The 15,771-nt window shown below is 32.9% G+C and overlaps 1 pseudogene; it reads left to right on the top strand.

The window, feature by feature from the left end:
• Positions 1 to 1,712: 1,712 nt before the first annotated feature.
• LOC141175769 (fatty acyl-CoA hydrolase precursor, medium chain-like) overlaps positions 1,713 to 15,771 on the top strand; it is a 150,518-nt pseudogene continuing 136,459 nt past the window's right edge.

The raw sequence follows: 15,771 nt of genomic DNA, 5'->3' as shown, positions 1-15,771 counted from the left end.
TTTAAGTTTAGTATACTCCTGTGCATCCTGCAAGGCCAAGTCGTAATAAGCCTTTGGGGCTCACCAGTCAGATAGGGGGCCAGCACCTCCAACCACTGTTCCGGTGGTAGCTTCTCCCGCTCTGCCACCCGCTCAAACAGTCAAACAGTCATCTGCTGCTGCTGTTGTCTGAGCTGGTCCTGTTGGTGGTGCTGCTGCTGTTGGTGGATCTGCTGCAATAGTAGCTTGCTTGTCTCCTACTGAGCTAGCACAACATGCTTGATCAGGTCCTTCATACTGTCGGTCTTCGTTTCCTGGCTTATGGCCACCTTTACCCAGGACATGCGGTTTGTCCTCAGCCGTTACACGTGACTCCTGGGGATCTGCCCGCATTCTCCACCACCTTTGGTAGATCGCTCGCTCAGCTGCATACGGAGGTAGACACAGGTACGCTGTCTCTTTAAAACTTCTGGTTGGTTTATTAAAAAGTGCAGCATAAACCAACACTGAGTCCACAAAAGAAAACACAGCCTGCTGGGCAAACAGGAAAAACAAAGCAAAATGGCAACACAAAAGCACAGTCTTAGTGGAGGCAGGTATCTGCCTGCTCAGAGTGCAGATACTCCGTGTGGTTCAGGATAGCTCCACATAAACAGATCTGGAGTTCCTCACTCCAGACCTACTGAATGCCTCAGCTGGCCAAGTATTTAAACCTCCCCAGACCACACCCTGGAGAGGAGATATGGAGAACAACCTCCCACCCGCTCTATGGTTGTTCTCATAAAAACACGCCCTTTGGAAATGGAGACTTAACCCCTCCTTGTACATAACATGCTGGAGGAAACTTAACGGTTTAATTCACTTACGCCGATAGCCTCAGGTAAACATATCTCCCCTCCAGCACTTTACCAGTGACTTTGTCACACCGTGAATCCAGTGAAAGGAAAAGGTAGCCCATAGCTGTAGAAAGAATCGAATATATTTTGCAAAATTATTGTATACACTGAGGAATTATTTAAAGTATATTAAATTAGTAACCAATTAACGACAGCGTCACTTTAACCAATTCTTTGCCTTGAACTTGATTGGACCAATAGATCTGTGACTGTGCTGCCACCCAGTGGTGTAACTAAATTGCAAAGAAACCTTCAGTACTGCAATTACACTATCTACGGTATGTTCAGAATTATAATGTCCCAGTGGGTTGTTATACAGGACATGAAACTCATTCAAAGCGTAAATAATGTTATCTGTCTGCTCAATCCTTCGCTGTGTGGAATAGTAAAATCTCTGGCGCAGGTTTATCCCCAACCATGAATTGAGGTAGGATTCGCCTCTCTGGTTTCTTGTTGTTTTACTGGCAAACGATACTTAAAAGAGTAGAAAAAGAAAATCAGGACAATATAAAACTCTCTTTCCACAATAAGCAAAGGAATAAATCTGTGCTCCACCCTGCGGCGAGACAAGGGGCGATACAAAATACGGAAGTAAATCTATTTCTACAATGTTACCTTCATGTACCCTGGGAATGATTTCTACATTAATGGTGATATTATCAGTAGTGGCTGCATTTGCCCTTTAATAAGTTATACTAGAAAACTTAGTAGAGTTACCAATAGTTACTTTTACTCCCAGAACAAATGTTGTTTATCTGCTCAGGGGTTAAAGAGCTGGCACTTTAGTCCTACAGTATATATGGGCAGGTGCCAACGGGTTGGATTTTAGACATGGGTGTTTCCTGACTAATAATGCCAACACTGGCAGAACGACAATTATATCGTGATTTGTTAAATAGTAACGAGAAAGTTCTAATCTGAGGTCACTGCAACGAAAGACTCTGCGAGAGAAGCCGCGTCCACTTGTGACTGCAGCAGACGGGACATGGAGACTCTGCCGCCTCTTCTGCTTCTGATCCCATTGACTCTAACAGCAATCGGAACAGGTGAGAACCGGGGAGCAGCAGCGAGAACATAGGAATGAAGGGGGAGTATAGAGCGCGCAGATATCAGTGCGTATACACACACAAATCCAGAATGTCTTCTCATCATAGAGTCTATTATTTATGTTGTCGTCAATCAAATATTATTTACAGGAAACAATCATCATGTATCAGATAGAACAAATCTTCTGTAACTACGACAGCAACAATGTCCTCCTCTGTAAAACACGTTCATGTACATAGGGGGCAGTATTATAGTAGTTATATTCTTGTACATAGGGGCAGTATTATAGTAGTTATATTCTTGTACATAGGGGCAGTATTATAGTAGTTATATTCTTGTACATAGGGGGCAGTATTATAGAAGTTATATTCTTGTACATAGGGGGCAGTATTATAGTAGTTATATTCTTGTACACAGGAGCAGTATTATAGTAGTTATATTCTTGTACATAGGGGGCAGTATTATAGTAGTTATATTCATGTGCATAGGAGCAGTATTATAGTAGTTATATTCTTGAACATGGGGGGCAGTATTATAGTAGTTATATTCTTGAACATAGGGGGCAGTATTATAGTAGTTATATTCTTGTACACAGGAGCAGTATTATAGTAGTTATATTCTTGTACATAGGGGGCAGTATTATAGTAGGTATATTCTTGTACATAGGGGCAGTATTATAGTAGTTATATTCTTGTACATAGGGGGCAGTATTATAGTAGGTATATTCTTGTACATAGGGGCAGTATTATAGTAGTTATATTCTTGTACATAGGAGCAGTATTATAGTAGTTATATTCTTGTACATAGGGGGCAGTATTATAGTAGTTATATTCTTGTACATAGGGGGCAGTATTATAGAAGTTATATTCTTGTACATAGGGGGCAGTATTATAGTAGTTATATTCTTGTACACAGGAGCAGTATTATAGTAGTTATATTCTTGTACATAGGGGGCAGTATTATAGTAGTTATATTCATGTACATAGGAGCAGTATTATAGTAGTTATATTCTTGAACATGGGGGGCAGTATTATAGTAGTTATATTCTTGTACACAGGAGCAGTATTATAGTAGTTATATTCTTGTACATAGGGGGCAGTATTATAGTAGTTATATTCATGTACATAGGAGCAGTATTATAGTAGTTATATTCTTGTACATAGGGGGTAGTATTATAGAAGTTATATTCTTGTACACGGGAGCAGTATTATAGTAGTTATATTCTTGTACATAGGGGGCAGTATTATAGTAGTTATATTCATGTACATAGGAGCAGTATTATAGTAGTTATATTCTTGAACATGGGGGGCAGTATTATAGTAGTTATATTCTTGAACATAGGGGGCAGTATTATAGTAGTTATATTCTTGTACATAGGGGGCAGCATTATAGTAGTTATATTCTTGTACATAGGGGGCAGTATTATAGTAGTTATAGTCTTGTACATAGGGAGAAGTATTATAGAAGTTATATTCTTGAACATAGGGGGCAGTATTATAGTAGTTATATTCTTGTACATAGGGGGAAGTATTATAGTAGTTATATTCTTGTACATAGGGGGCAGTATTATAGAAGTTATATTCTTGAGCATAGGGGGCAGTATTATAGTAGTTATATTCTTGTACATAGGGATCAGTATTATAGTAGTTATATTCTTGTATATAGGAGCAGTATTATAGTAGTTATGTTCTTGTACATAGGGAGCAGTATTATAGTAGTTATATTCATGTACATAGGGGCAGTATTATAGTAGTTATATTCTTGAACATAGGGGGCAGTATTATAGTAGTTATATTCTTGAACATAGGGGGCAGTATTATAGTAGTTATATTCTTGTACATAGGGAGAAGTATTATAGAAGTTATATTCTTGAACATAGGGGGCAGTATTATAGTAGTTATATTCTTCTACATAGGGGGAAGTATTATAGTAGTTATATTCTTGTACATAGGGGGCGGTATTATAGAAGTTATATTCTTGAACATAGGGGGCAGTATTATAGTAGTTATATTCTTGCACATAGGGGCAGTATTATAGTATTTATATTCTTGTACATAGGGGAAGTATTATGGTAGTTATATTCTTGTACATAGGAGCAGTATTATAGTAGTTATATTCTTGTACATAGGGGCAGTATTGTAGTAGTTATATTCTTGTACATAGGGGGCAGTATTATAGTAGTTATATTCTTGTACATAGGAGCAGTATTATAGTAGTTATATTCTTGTACATAGGGGGCAGTATTATAGTAGTTATATTCTTGTACACAGGAGCAGTATTATAGTAGTTATATTCTTGTACATAGGGGGCAGTATTATAGTAGTTATATTCTTGTACATAGGGGCAGTATTATAGTAGTTATATTCTTGTACATAGGGGGCAGTATTATAGTAGGTATATTCTTGTACATAGGGGCAGTATTATAGTAGTTATATTCTTGTACATAGGAGCAGTATTATAGTAGTTATATTCTTGTACATAGGGGGCAGTATTATAGTAGTTATATTCTTGTACATAGGGGGCAGTATTATAGAAGTTATATTCTTGTACATAGGGGGCAGTATTATAGTAGTTATATTCTTGTACACAGGAGCAGTATTATAGTAGTTATATTCTTGTACATAGGGGGCAGTATTATAGTAGTTATATTCATGTACATAGGAGCAGTATTATAGTAGTTATATTCTTGAACATGGGGGGCAGTATTATAGTAGTTATATTCTTGTACACAGGAGCAGTATTATAGTAGTTATATTCTTGTACATAGGGGGCAGTATTATAGTAGTTATATTCATGTACATAGGAGCAGTATTATAGTAGTTATATTCTTGTACATAGGGGGTAGTATTATAGAAGTTATATTCTTGTACACAGGAGCAGTATTATAGTAGTTATATTCTTGTACATAGGGGGCAGTATTATAGTAGTTATATTCATGTACATAGGAGCAGTATTATAGTAGTTATATTCTTGAACATGGGGGGCAGTATTATAGTAGTTATATTCTTGAACATAGGGGGCAGTATTATAGTAGTTATATTCTTGTACATAGGGGGCAGCATTATAGTAGTTATATTCTTGTACATAGGGGGCAGTATTATAGTAGTTATAGTCTTGTACATAGGGAGAAGTATTATAGAAGTTATATTCTTGAACATAGGGGGCAGTATTATAGTAGTTATATTCTTGTACATAGGGGGAAGTATTATAGTAGTTATATTCTTGTACATAGGGGGCAGTATTATAGAAGTTATATTCTTGAGCATAGGGGGCAGTATTATAGTAGTTATATTCTTGTACATAGGGATCAGTATTATAGTAGTTATATTCTTGTATATAGGAGCAGTATTATAGTAGTTATGTTCTTGTACATAGGGAGCAGTATTATAGTAGTTATATTCATGTACATAGGGGCAGTATTATAGTAGTTATATTCTTGAACATAGGGGGCAGTATTATAGTAGTTATATTCTTGAACATAGGGGGCAGTATTATAGTAGTTATATTCTTGTACATAGGGAGAAGTATTATAGAAGTTATATTCTTGAACATAGGGGGCAGTATTATAGTAGTTATATTCTTCTACATAGGGGGAAGTATTATAGTAGTTATATTCTTGTACATAGGGGGCGGTATTATAGAAGTTATATTCTTGAACATAGGGGGCAGTATTATAGTAGTTATATTCTTGCACATAGGGGCAGTATTATAGTATTTATATTCTTGTACATAGGGGAAGTATTATGGTAGTTATATTCTTGTACATAGGAGCAGTATTATAGTAGTTATATTCTTGTACATAGGGGCAGTATTGTAGTAGTTATATTCTTGTACATAGGGGGCAGTATTATAGTAGTTATATTCTTGTACATAGGAGCAGTATTATAGTAGTTATATTCTTGTACACAGGAGCAGTATTATAGTAGTTATATTCTTGTACATAGGGGCAGTATTATAGTAGTTATATTCTTGTACATAGGAGCAGTATTATAGTAGTTATATTCTTGTACATAGGGGGCAGTATTATAGTAGTTATATTCTTGAACATAGGGAGCAGTATTATAGTAGTTATATTCTTGTACATAGGGGCAGTATTATAGTAGTTATATACTTGCACATAGGGGCAGTATTATAGTAGTTATATTCTTGCACATAGGGGGCAGTATTATAGTAGTTATATTCTTGTACATAGGGGGCAGCATTATAGTAGTTATATTCTTGTACATAGGAGCAGTATTATAGTAGTTATATTCTTGTACATAGGGGGCAGTATTATAGTAGTTATATTCTTGTACATAGGGGCAGTATTATAGTAGTTATATTCTTGCACATAGGGGGCAGTATTATAGTAGTTATATTCTTGTACATAGGGGGCAGCATTATAGTAGTTATATTCTTGTACATAGGAGCAGTATTATAGTAGTTATATTCTTGTACATAGGGGGCAGTATTATAGTAGTTATATTCTTGTACATAGGGAGCAGTATTATAGTAGTTATATTCTTGTACATAGGGGCAGTATTATAGTAGTTATATTCTTGCACATAGGGGCAGTATTATAGTAGTTATATTCTTGCACATAGGGGGCAGTATTATAGTAGTTATATTCTTGTACATAGGGAGCAGTATTATAGTAGTTATATTCTTGTACATAGGGGCAGTATTATAGTAGTTATATTCTTGCACATAGGGGCAGTATTATAGTAGTTATATTCTTGTACATAGGGGGCAGTATTATAGTAGTTATATTCTTGTACATAGGGAGCAGTATTATAGTAGTTATATTCTTGTACATAGGGGCAGTATTATAGTAGTTATATTCTTGCACATAGGGGCAGTATTATAGTAGTTATATTCTTGCACATAGGGGGCAGTATTATAGTAGTTATATTCTTGCACATAGGGGGCAGCATTATAGTAGTTATATTCTTGTACATAGGAGCAGTATTATAGTAGTTATATTCTTGTACATAGGAGCAGCATTATAGTAGTTATATTCTTGTACATAGGAGCAGTATTGTAGTAGTTATATTCTTGTACATAGGGGGCAGTATTATAGTAGTTATATTCTTGTACATAGGGGCAGTATTATAGTAGTTATATTCTTGTACACAGGAGCAGTATTATAGTAGTTATATTCTTGTACATAGGGGCAGTATTATAGTAGTTATATTCTTGTACATAGGAGCAGTATTATAGTAGTTATATTCTTGTACATAGGGGGCAGTATTATAGTAGTTATATTCTTGTACATAGGGAGCAGTATTATAGTAGTTATATTCTTGTACATAGGGGCAGTATTATAGTAGTTATATTCTTGCACATAGGGGCAGTATTATAGTAGTTATACTCTTGCACATAGGGGGCAGTATTATAGTAGTTATATTCTTGTACATAGGGGGCAGCATTATAGTAGTTATATTCTTGTACATAGGAGCAGTATTATAGTAGTTATATTCTTGTACATAGGGGCAGTATTATAGTAGTTATTTTCTTGTACATAGGGGGCAGTATTATAGTAGTTATATTCTTGTACATAGGAGCAGTATTATAGTAGTTATATACTTGTACATAGGAGCAGTATTATAGTAGTTATATTCTTGTACATAGGGGGCAGTATTATAGTAGTTATATTCTTCTACATAGGGAGCAGTATTATAGTAGTTATATTCTTGTACATAGGGGCAGTATTATAGTAGTTATATTCTTGCACATAGGGGCAGTATTATAGTAGTTATATTCTTGTACATAGGGGGCAGTATTATAGTAGTTATATTCTTGTACATAGGGGGCAGCATTATAGTAGTTATATTCTTGTACATAGGAGCATTATTTTAGTAGTTATATTCTTGTACATAGGAGGCAATATTATAGTAGTTATATTCTTGTACATAGGGGCAGTATTATAGTATTTATATTCTTGTACATAGGGGAAGTATTATAGTAGTTATATTCTTGTACATATGGGGCACTATTCTAGTAGTTATATTCTTATATATAGGAGCAGTATTATAGTAGTTATATTCTTGTATATAGGAGCAGTATTATAGTAGTTATATTCTTGTACATAGGGGGCAGTATTATAGTAGTTATATTCTTGTACATAGGGGGCAGTATTATAGTAGTTATATTCTTGTACATAGGGGGCAGCATTATTGTAGTTATATTTTTGTACATAGGAGCAGTATTATAGTAGTAATATTCTTGTACATAGGGGCAGTCTTATAGTAGTTATATTCTTGTACATATGGGGCAGTATTCTAGTAGTTATATTCTTATATATAGGAGCAGTGTTATAGTAGTTATATTCTTGTATATAGGAGCAGTACTATAGTAGTTATATTCTCGCACATAGGGGCAGTATTATAGTAGTTATATTCTTGTACATAGGAGCAGTATTATAGTAGTTATATTTTTGTACATAGGGGGTAGTATTATAGTAGTTATATTCTTGTACATAGGAGCAGTATTATAGTAGTTAAATTCTTGTACATAGGGGACAGTATTATTGTAGTTATATTCTTGTAAATAGTGGCAGTATTATAGTAGTTATATTCTTGTACATAGGAAGCAGTATTATAGTAGTTATATTCTTGTACATAGGGAGCAGTATTATAGTAGTTATATTCTTGTATATGGGAGCAGTATTATAGTAGTTATATTCTTGTACATAGGAGCAGCATTATATTAGTTATATTCTTGTACATAGGGGCAGTATTAAAGTAGTTATACTCTTGTACATGGGAGCAGTATTATAGTAGTTATATTCTTGTACATAGGGGGGCATATTATAGTAGATATATTCTTGTACATAGGAGCAGTATTATAGTAGTTATATTCTTGTACATAGGGGAAGAATTATAGTAGTTGTATTCTTGTACATAGGGGGCAGTATTATAGTAGTTATATTCTTCTACATAGGGGCAGTATTAAAGTAGTTATATTCTTGTACATAGAGGCAGTATTTTAGTAGTTATATTCTTGTACACAGGAGCAGTATTATAGTAGTTATATTCTTGTACATAGGGGCAGTATTATAGTAGTTATATTCTTGTACATAGGAGCAGTATTATAGTAGTTATATTCTTGCACATAGGGGCAGTATTATAGTAGTTATATTCTTGTACATAGGGGGCAGAATTATAGTAGTTATATTCTTGCACATAGGGGCAGTATTATAGTAGTTATATTCTTGTACATAGGGGGCAGTATTATAGTAGTTATATTCTTGTACATAGGGAGCAGTATTATAGTAGTTATATTCTTGTACATAGGGGCAGTATTATAGTAGTTATATTCTTGCACATAGGGGCAGTATTATAGTAGTTATATTCTTGCACATAGGGGGCAGTATTATAGTAGTTATATTCTTGCACATAGGGGGCAGCATTATAGTAGTTATATTCTTGTACATAGGAGCAGTATTATAGTAGTTATATTCTTGTACATAGGAGCAGCATTATAGTAGTTATATTCTTGTACATAGGAGCAGTATTGTAGTAGTTATATTCTTGTACATAGGGGGCAGTATTATAGTAGTTATATTCTTGTACATAGGGGCAGTATTATAGTAGTTATATTCTTGTACACAGGAGCAGTATTATAGTAGTTATATTCTTGTACATAGGGGCAGTATTATAGTAGTTATATTCTTGTACATAGGAGCAGTATTATAGTAGTTACATTCTTGTACATAGGGGGCAGTATTATAGTAGTTATATTCTTGTACATAGGGAGCAGTATTATAGTAGTTATATTCTTGTACATAGGGGCAGTATTATAGTAGTTATATTCTTGCACATAGGGGCAGTATTATAGTAGTTATATTCTTGCACATAGGGGGCAGTATTATAGTAGTTATATTCTTGTACATAGGGGGCAGCATTATAGTAGTTATATTCTTGTACATAGGAGCAGTACTATAGTAGTTATATTCTTGTACATAGGGGGCAGTATTATAGAAGTTATATTCTTGAACATAGGGGGCAGTATTATAGTAGTTATATTCTTGTACATAGGGGCAGTATTATAGTATTTATATTCTTGTACATAGGGGAAGTATTATGGTAGTTATATTCTTGTACATAGGAGCAGTATAATAGTAGTTATATTCTTGTACATAGGGGCAGTATTATAGTAGTTATTTTCTTGTACATAGGGGGCAGTATTATAGTAGTTATATTCTTGTACATAGGAGCAGTATTATAGTAGTTATATACTTGTACATAGGAGCAGTATTATAGTAGTTATATTCTTGTACATAGGGGGCAGTATTATAGTAGTTATATTCTTTTACATAGGGAGCAGTATTATAGTAGTTATATTCTTGTACATAGGGGCAGTATTATAGTAGTTATATTCTTGCACATAGGGGCAGTATTATAGTAGTTATATTCTTGTACATAGGGGGCAGTATTATAGTAGTTATATTCTTGTACATAGGGGGCAGCATTATAGTAGTTATATTCTTGTACATAGGAGCATTATTTTAGTAGTTATATTCTTGTACATAGGAGGCAATATTATAGTAGTTATATTCTTGTACATAGGGGCAGTATTATAGTATTTATATTCTTGTACATAGGGGAAGTATTATAGTAGTTATTTTCTTGTACATATGGGGCAGTATTCTAGTAGTTATATTCTTATATATAGGAGCAGTATTATAGTAGTTATATTCTTGTATATAGGAGCAGTATTATAGTAGTTATATTCTTGTACATAGGGGGCAGTATTATAGTAGTTATATTCTTGTACATAGGGGGCAGTATTATAGTAGTTATATTCTTGTACATAGGGGGCAGCATTATTGTAGTTATATTCTTGTACATAGGAGCAGTATTATAGTAGTAATATTCTTGTACATAGGGGCAGTATTATAGTAGTTATATTCTTGTACATATGGGGCAGTATTCTAGTAGTTATATTCTTATATATAGGAGCAGTGTTATAGTAGTTATATTCTTGAATATAGGAGCAGTACTATAGTAGTTATATTCTCGCACATAGGGGCAGTATTATAGTAGTTATATTCTTGTACATAGGAGCAGTATTATAGTAGTTATATTTTTGTACATAGGGGGTAGTATTATAGTAGTTATATTCTTGTACATAGGAGCAGTATTATAGTAGTTAAATTCTTGTACATAGGGGACAGTATTATTGTAGTTATATTCTTGTAAATAGTGGCAGTATTATAGTAGTTATATTCTTGTACATAGGAAGCAGTATTATAGTAGTTATATTCTTGTACATAGGGAGCAGTATTATAGTAGTTATATTCTTGTATATGGGAGCAGTATTATAGTAGTTATATTCTTGTACATAGGAGCAGCATTATATTAGTTATATTCTTGTACATAGGGGCAGTATTAAAGTAGTTATACTCTTGTACATGGGAGCAGTATTATAGTAGTTATATTCTTGTACATAGGGGGGCAGTATTATAGTAGATATATTCTTGTACATAGGAGCAGTATTATAGTAGTTATATTCTTGTACATAGGGGAAGAATTATAGTAGTTGTATTCTTGTACATAGGGGGCAGTATTATAGTAGTTATATTCTTCTACATAGGGGCAGTATTAAAGTAGTTATATTCTTGTACATAGAGGCAGTATTTTAGTAGTTATATTCTTGTACACAGGAGCAGTATTATAGTAGTTATATTCTTGTACATAGGGGCAGTATTATAGTAGTTATATTCTTGTACATAGGAGCAGTATTATAGTAGTTATATTCTTGCACATAGGGGCAGTATTATAGTAGTTATATTCTTGTACATAGGGGGCAGAATTATAGTAGTTATATTCTTCTACATAGGGGCAGTATTAAAGTAGATATATTCTTGTACATAGAGGCAGTATTTTAGTAGTTATATTCTTGTACACAGGAGCAGTATTATAGTAGTTATATTCTTGTACATAGGGGCAGTATTATAGTAGTTATATTCTTGTACATAGGGGCAGTATTATAGTAGTTGTATTCTTGTACATAGGGGGCAGTATTATAGTAGTTATATTCTTGTACATAGGAGCAGTATTACAGTAGTTATATTCTTGTATATAGGAAGCAGTATTATATTAGTTATATCCTTGTACATAGGGAGCAGTATTATAGTAGTTATATTCTTGTATATGGGAGCAGTATTATAGTAGTTATATTCTTGTACATAGGAGCAGCATTATATTAGTTATATTCTTGTACATAGGAGCAGTATTATAGTAGTTATATTCTTGTACATAGGGGCAGTATTATAGTAGTTATATTCTTGTACATAGGGGGGCAGTATTATAGTAGATATATTCTTGTACATAGGAGCAGTATTATAGTAGTTCTATTCTTGTACATAGGGGAAGAATTATAGTAGTTATAATCTTGTACATAGGGGGCAGTATTATAGTAGTTATATTCTTGTACATAGGAGCAGTATTAAAGTAGTTATATTCTTGTACATAGAGGCAGTATTTTAGTAGTTATATTCTTGTACACAGGAGCAGTATTATAGTAGTTATATTGTTGTACATAGGGGCAGTATTATAGTAGTTATATTCTTGTACATAGGAGCAGTATTATAGTAGTTATATTCTTGTACATAGAGGCAGTATTATAGTAGTTATATTCTTGTACATAGGAGCAGTATTATAGTAGTTATATTCTTGTACATAGGGGCAGTATTATAGTAGTTATATTCTTGTACATAGGGGGCAATATTATAGTAGTTATATTCTTGTCCATAGGAGCAGTATTATAGTAGTTATATTCTTGTACATAGGAGCAGTATTACAGTAGTTATATTCTTGTATATAGGAGCAGTATTATAGTAGTTATATTCTTGTATATAGGAGCAGTATTATAGTAGTTATATTCTTGTAAATAGGGGCAGTATTATAGTAGTTATATTCTTGTACATAGGAGCAGTATTATAGTAGTTATATTTTTGTACATAGGGAGTAGTATTATAGTAGTTATATTCTTGCACATAGGAGCAGGATTATAGTAGTTATATTCTTGTACATAGGAGCAGTATTATAGTACTTATATTCTTGTACACAGGAGGAGTATTATAGTAGTTATATTCTTGTACATAGAGTCAGTATTATAGTAGTTATATTCTTGTACATAGGGGGCAGCATTATAGTAGTTATATTCTTGTACATAGGAGCAGTATTATAGTAGTAATATTCTTCTACATAGGGGCAGTATTATAGTAGTTATATTCTTGTACATATGGGGCAGTATTCTAGTACTTATATTCTTATATATAGGAGCAGTATTATAGTAGATATATTCTTGTATATAGGAGCAGTACTATAGTAGTTATAATCTTGTACATAGGGGCAGTATTATAGTAGTTATATTCTTGTACATAGGAGCAGTATTATAGTAGTTATATTTTTGTACATAGAGGGTAGTATTATAGTAGTTATATTCTTTTACATAGGAGCAGTATTATAGTAGTTATATCCTTGTACATAGGGGACAGTGTTATAGTAGTTATATTCTTGTAAATAGTGGCAGTATTATAGTAGTTATATTCTTGTACATAGGAAGCAGTATTATAGTAGTTATATTCTTGTACATAGGGAGCAGTATTATAGTAGTTATATTCTTGTATTTAGGAGCAGTATTATAGTAGTTATATTCTTGTAGATAGGAGCAGCATTATAGTAGTTATATTCTTATACATAGGGGCAGTATTATAGTAGTTATATTCTTGTACATAGGAGCAGTATTATAGTAGTTATATTCATGTACATAGGGGGGCAGTATTATAGTAGATATATTCTTGTACATAGGAGCAGTATTATAGTAGTTATATTCTTGTACATAGGGGAAGAATTATAGTAGTTATATTCTTGTACATAGGGGGCAGTATTATAGTAGATATATTCTTCTACATAGGGGCAGTATTAAAGTAGTTATATTCTTGTACATAGAGGCAGTATTTTAGTAGTTATATTCTTGTACACAGGAGCAGTATTATAGTGGTTATATTCTTGTACATAGGAGCAGTATTATAGTAGTTATATTCTTGTACATAGGGGCAGTATTCTAGTAGTTATATTCTTGTACATAGGAGCAGTATTATAGTAGTTATATTCTTGTACATAGGGGCAGTATTATAGTAGTTATATTCTTGCACATAGAGGCAGTATTATAGTAGTTATATTCTTCTACATAGGGGCAGTATTAAAGTAGTTATATTCTTGTATATAGAGGCAGTATTTTAGTAGTTATATTCTTGTACACAGGAGCAGTATTATAGTAGTTATATTCTTTTACATAGGAGCAGTATTATAGTAGTTATATTCTTGTACATAGGGGCAGTATTATAGTAGTTATATTCTTGCACATTGGAGCAGTATTATAGTAGTTATATTCTTTTACATAGGAAGCAGTATTATAATAGTTATATTATTGTACATAGGAGCAGTATTATAGTAGTTATATTCTTGTACATAGGGGCAGAATTATAGTAGTTATATTCTTGTACATAGGGGGCAGTATTATAGTAGTTATATTCTTGTACATAGGAGCAGTACTATAGTAGTTATATTCTTGTACATAGGGGGCAGTATTATAGTAGTTATATTCTTCTACATAGGGGCAGTATTAAAGTAGTTATATTCTTGTACATAGAGGCAGTATTTTAGTAGTTATATTCTTGTACACAGGAGCAGTATTATAGTGGTTATATTCTTGTACATAGGAGCAGTATTATAGTAGTTATATTCTTGTACATAGGGGCAGTATTCTAGTAGTTATATTCTTGTACATAGGAGCAGTATTATAGTAGTTATATTCTTGTACATAGGGGCAGTATTATAGTAGTTATATTCTTGCACATAGGGGGCAGTATTATAGTAGTTATATTCTTCTACATAGGGGCAGTATTAAAGTAGTTATATTCTTGTATATAGGAGCAGTATTATAGTAGTTATATTCTTGTAAATAGGGGCAGTATTATAGTAGTTATATTCTTGTACATAGGAGCAGTATTATAGTAGTTATATTTTTGTACATAGGGAGTAGTATTATAGTAGTTATATTCTTGCACATAGGAGCAGGATTATAGTAGTTATATTCTTGTACATAGGAGCAGTATTATAGTACTTATATTCTTGTACACAGGAGCAGTATTATAGTAGTTATATTCTTGTACATAGAGTCAGTATTATAGTAGTTATATTCTTGTACATAGGGGGCAGCATTATAGTAGTTATATTCTTGTACATAGGAGCAGTATTATAGTAGATATATTCTTGTATATAGGAGCAGTACTATAGTAGTTATATTCTTGTACATAGGGGCAGTATTATAGTAGTTATATTCTTATATATAGGAGCAGTATTATAGTAGTTATATTTTTGTACATAGAGGGTAGTATTATAGTAGTTATATTCTTTTACATAGGAGCAGTATTATAGTAGTTATATTCTTGTACATAGGGGACAGTGTTATAGTAGTTATATTCTTGTAAATATTGGCAGTATTATAGTAGTTATATTCTTGTACATATGAAGCAGTATTATAGTAGTTATATTCTTGTACATAGGGAGCAGTATTATAGTAGTTATATTCTTGTATTTAGGAGCAGTATTATAGTAGTTATATTCTTGTAGATAGGAGCAGCATTATAGTAGTTATATTCTTATACATAGGGGCAGTATTATAGTAGTTATATTCTTGTACATAGGAGCAGTATTATAGTAGTTATATTCATGTACATAGGGGGGCAGTATTATAGTAGATATATTCTTGTACATAGGAGCAGTATTATAGTAGTTATATTCTTGTACATAGGGGAAGAATTATAGTAGTTATATTCTTGTACATAGGGGGCAGT

This window comes from Phyllobates terribilis, unplaced genomic scaffold (assembly GCF_046119375.1).
Source record: "Phyllobates terribilis strain yellow unplaced genomic scaffold, ASM4611937v1 Scaffold_14__1_contigs__length_39327217, whole genome shotgun sequence".
NCBI classification, from domain to species: domain Eukaryota; kingdom Metazoa; phylum Chordata; class Amphibia; order Anura; family Dendrobatidae; genus Phyllobates; species Phyllobates terribilis.
This window is presented reverse-complemented; position numbering and strand designations above follow the sequence as displayed.